The sequence below is a fragment of the Falco punctatus genome (assembly GCF_963210335.1).
Source record: "Falco punctatus genome assembly, chromosome: 9".
NCBI classification, from domain to species: Eukaryota; Metazoa; Chordata; class Aves; order Falconiformes; family Falconidae; genus Falco; species Falco punctatus.
The window spans coordinates 5,234,527-5,239,869 of record NC_137589.1 but is presented as its reverse complement, the minus strand read 5'-3'; positions in this window follow the sequence as shown (position 1 = coordinate 5,239,869).

Genomic DNA, 5,343 nt, shown 5'->3' with positions numbered 1-5,343 from the left:
GCAAATCTGTTTCCAAGAGCCACTCTGTGGGAGAGCAGAGCAAAACCCAAATGGACCTTTCCAGCAGTGTTCCTCATGATGTGTTTATTACGCAGCAGGAGGGAAGGCTCATGGCAGGCAAGGACTTTGGTGGCAGAGATGCCCATGGATGGGAGCAGTGCAGGCAAAGAGCAGACAGCCTCGCAGCCTCCATGGGCGTCCGTGCACAACTAAAACCTGAGGGCGAAATGCATGAAACGTGTAAGATGCGTTTCAGGACCTCTGCACAAATTATCTGCTGAGGGTACGGTTACAGGCATCTCCAAGCAGACGTCTGCTGCCCTCCAGCCTGGCCCCCACCTTGTCCCAGTCACAGTGTTTTCTATAAATCATCACAAAATATGTTTGCCAAATAGGGAAGGCTAAAATTGGCAGGTGCAAACATTTTGTTTTTCTGCCTGCTCAGAGACTGCTAATATTGTGTAAAAACATGCTGACTAAAAGTGGTGGTTGCTTTCTTTTTTATTGGTGCTGGCTGCAAAATGTTAGCCTTGCTTTTAAAGATTGCATCCAGTTTGTACTTTAGGAGAAGCCTCAGCTTCTGTTATTAATTCCTGGTTTTGAAAGGTTTATCAGTTTAACACAAAATATTTGCTTGAAGAATAAGCCTGGTAAGTAAGACTTTCAGCTAAGGGCGAGACTTGTTTTGGAATTAAAAAAACCCTTCCCTGTCAGTTATTGGCATCTTTTGATTTACAGGCATGCACCCAAACGGTTGTTTTGGGCTGAGCCGTTGGGCTTGCATCCGGCCCCCTGCATCTGCCAGGGAGCATGGCCACTTGCACGAATCCGGCACTGCAGCTGTTCTGGGGCCAGGAACCTTCCCTGCAGCTGGCGGTGGGAGAGCACCTTCCACCCTGCTCCTGCTTTCTGGGTGTGATTTCACAGCATTCATTTTTGTCACAGGATACATAAGAAGAAAATAGAGTGATGCTTCTGCCACTGTGAAATTAAGTGCAGATCATCACCAGGCTTGCCAAAGGTTTCCCACCAGCATGCCCCAGCACAGCCCAGTTTATCTCCCTTAGGAGGAAGCATGAACTCCCCAGTGCTCTTGGCTCAGCCTCCCACTAATGAGCACCCTGAGTTTTACCTGGGAAATATGAAAAATTACAAAGGAAGGTCAGAGATTAGGTAAAAGAGTTGAGTTAAGGCAGCGTGAAACCACAGGCAGTAGCGAAAGATTTATTTTGCTGGATTTATATCAGCTCTTTAGGCCAGATTCCAGGTCTTGCAGCTACAATTCACGGTGGCAAACACTGCAGCTGGGCTCTTCATTTGAGCCGGCATGGGAGCTTTATCACCCTTGTCCAGTCGGATGCTGCTCCTTATTTGCCAGTCAAGCCAATAGTGATTAAATGGCATTTCTCAGCGTGCAGGTTGGAGCATTATTAGCTCTTATCTCTAATTGCCGTCATTTTGAAAGTGTTTCGAACAGATGGCTCTAAGAGAATAAGAGTGAAAAGAGAGCCTTTCATACCTGTGACAAAAAAAAAAGCTTGCTGAGCTTCCAGCTGTAGCTTGTGGGGTTAAATGTGGGGAAAATAGGCCAAATCCTGCTCTGGTTCCTTCAGAAAAGGGAACCAGGGACACCAGGACTGCCCTGGGACAGGTTCCTACTCACTCATGTCTATTTGCTTTTCCAGGGTGACCCAGTCCCTGCACTACTCTGCCCTGCCTGGTGGGAACACGCTGTCAGTGGCTCGCAGGGGAAATGAGCATTTCCCTGTGCTTTGGCCCAGGACTGGGCCAGGACGTGCAGCTCTGCAGGGTCAGTGGGGCTCCTCCAGGTGCCTGGCACCATGTGGGATGCTTTGGTGGGGTGTGTAATGCAATACACCCACACACACCCTGCCTGCCTGCCTGCCTGCCTGCATCCCACCACCACCATGTATGTACCAGCACTGCAGAGGAAGGATTCAATCCACTCCAGTGTGCTCCGGGTGCTCAATAGTTACCTGTATTAAATCATCGCCTTTAAAATAATCAAGTAGATTATGTGCTACAAGGTCTGGGTGCATAAACCCTTAGCACAAAAAATTCTCTTATTTTGCTAACTGCTTAAACGTAAAACTGCAACAGAAAGAAATTGTTCCCGTGACTCGTATTTTTCATCATTTGGTCATTAAATAGTGATGGATATAAACCTATAAAGTACCTAAACTGAACCTTTTAACAATCCATGAGCAATACTATCATTTCTTTAATAGAACTCGCTGACCGTGCCTTTCTCAGATGCCATTTGTCATTTTCAGCGTGCAATAATCAATAACTTGGCTTTGAAATAAATAATATAACAGTCACAATATATTATCTTTCAGGCTGGCCTTATACTAACCGTAAAACAAGACTTGGAAAGATGAAAACTTTAGGTAAATGCCAAAAATGAAATAACGGAGAATAGGAGCTAAATGAACAAGAGGCTTTACATAGTTTCCCTTCCAAATTAATTCATACTTCACTTCCTTTTAGGAATCTATATCTACTTCCAAAATGAAAACAAGAATTTGGGGTCATCTGATTTCAGGTTTGGGACAAATGCTGTCCCCTTGATTCTCCTGCTGTGGGGCTGATGCAGCATTGCTTTCCCACGCGCTGGGTCAGCAAGGCATGTAAGCACCCGCATCAGTCTGCTTAACGCTATACACCAGAGCAATTAAACACATGCTATGTTTTAAACATATAATTGTTACATTAAAATCAATAGGGCCCAAGAGCGCGCCTAAATTAAACATGTTTCTAAACCCAGCTGGAGTTTAGAAAAGCAGCTCCATGATGAGATGGCTAAATCCCGCTGAAGTGTTGGGGACCTTCCTCAGGCTGTGTGAGAGCAGGAGGTGGCGCAGGTCCTGCGAACAGAGCCACACATGGGCATGCTGGCTGTGCAGAGCACGGTGGCACGTGCCAGCTGTCCCTGCAAGTACCTGAGCCATCACCCAGGGAAAGCCCTGCGCCATGCAGCCTGCCGGTGCGGCGTGCTGGACTCCATCTCGTGGATGACTTGGACGGAGTCTGTTGCAAATTCTAGACATATCTGTAGACACCAACATAAATGCTGTCTGCTTCCTCTACCACCTTATAGGTCCATTCATGTAAGTAGGAAGGACAGGCTACAGGGTACATGTGGGATGCAAGAGCAAGCTTAACTCTGCATTTCCTCCTTTGACTGAGTCTTGTGCAAATCCTTAACTGTCCCACGTATTTATTTTCCTCGGCTGAATCTGATCCACAGCCAAAAAGCCTGCCAAAACCCCTGCTGAGCCTGGGCTGGTGGTTGATCACTCCTACAAAAGCAAGCCTGCAGTTTCAGTGTGAGAGGGGGAGAAGCCATACCTTTTTCAGGCTTAGGAGAACAGTCCTGAGAGCAGAAGACCCCCTAAGAGATCTGCTTTTTCTAGCTGTCTCTTCTTAGAACTGAAAGCTCAGGAAAGAGTTTTGCATCAGAGTGAAACTGAAACCCCCAGGTCCAAACCTTTGGCACAGCTGAAATACGCCGGCACTAGCACTGCTCCGAGTCCCTTGCCCACGTCCTTCACTCAAGAAGGGAGCTCTGTACATAGGAGCTGACAGAGAGGGACATACATGCGGCTGTGGGGGCTGGGCTGGGCAGCGGGGGCCACCACAAGCCCCATCTCTCTCCTTGGGGCTGGGTATTTTCTGATTAAGGAGAGAGGCACAGGCTCTTGCCTGGCAAACTCGCTTCTAAGTGTTGTTTCAGGACTCCCCACTGATCTTTTTAAAGGTTTGCCGAGTCTGAAAGAGTAAAGGAAAAAGGGAGGACTTTGTGTAAATGAATCCTGGCAGTTCGGCTCTGAGGCAACGTATTCTCAGCCGTCAGTGTAGCGGCTTCAGCTGTTCTTTCCAACCCACACCCCTTTTCGGGGCCATGGCAGTGCCCTACAGTAGGGCCATGTCCAGCCCTGGAGGAAGGCGCTCGCTGGCAGAGGGGCAGCCATCCAGGAGCTTCCCAGTGGATCGTCCCCTGTCGTCCCCAGCTGCTATTTAATTGCTGAGATTTAGATATAAACAGAAATTCCTGTCCTCAGGTCTGAGCAGCCCTTGTCACTCTTATGCTTTGAAATAATGGTAACAATTAAAACCACACAAGCTCCACGTTAAACCGCTTACATCCCCTGCCGCAGGTGTAATCGATACGGCCCCAGCACACGCCATCCAGACGAGCCACTTCGTCTTTACCACCTTTTGGAAGTCACTTAATCACCTTTCCTTTCCCTGCCCCATCCAGACTGCCAGGTCTCCAGGGCAGAAACGACCGGAGTAACAGTGGTTTAGTGCTTCAGACGATGAAGTCCCAGCCTCGGCTCGACTCCCCAGCTGCTCTTGTAAACACAAATAATTAATTTTACATTGTGTTTGTAAGAACAGGAGAGAAGGAGTTTGAAGGAAGTGATTTGATTTGACTTGCTCTTTTACTTTTGAGCAGAATTGAAGACTACAATTAGGGTGATGAACTGGGAGAGGACAGACAAGAGGGGAACTTTAAGACCTCTGAGGAAAGACAACTGGAGTCTGTAGAGCATTTATTATAAGTAACACCAGCACGTGAATCTAAAAATAGTGTCTCTGATGCTGTGTGTATATGACTGATATTAAAAATGACTGATTTAAAAGAAAGTGCTTCACCTCTGTTGCCAACCAGGAAGGTAGGTCTCTAGTATTCTCAGACTTAAATGCTGCCAGTATTTCACGTTAGGATAGTCATAAAGTTAAAGGTTAATAGGCTGTACAAATGACAGAGTTTAAAGGGAAAAATGAAGATGGGAAGATTTCTAGCACTTAGGGAACATTTTAAAAATGAAGCTCCTCTGCCTAATGTAATTTTTCCTATATTCTTTCTCATGCTGTTGATCATTATTGAAAATATTTCTATTTGCATAAGTGATTTCTCCTTCACTGCCCACCTCCGTTTGCTTTTTGGATCATCATTACTTCCCACAGTACATGATGAGTCATAATCCTGCCTCCTGCCATAACAGTCTGCTGCTGTGAGAATGTGATAGGGCAAAGTTAAAGCCGTAGCCTCGGAGGGAGGATGGGCAGGGAGACCCGGAGCACGAGGAAGGCCTTTATTTAATTGCGAGTCATTAGAATTGGCAGGTTGAGGAGAAAGGTGAGCATGTGCATTGCTGGAAATGGGATTTGGTTCTGGTGTTTCAGATTATCTCAACAGATGCGAGTGGCAAAAGCATATTGCTGTGTCAGCCTTGCTACCACGGATGGCACGCACTTTGTTCTCCAACAAATCAGAGTCTAATGGTGAGATTAACATGACTAAGATAAATA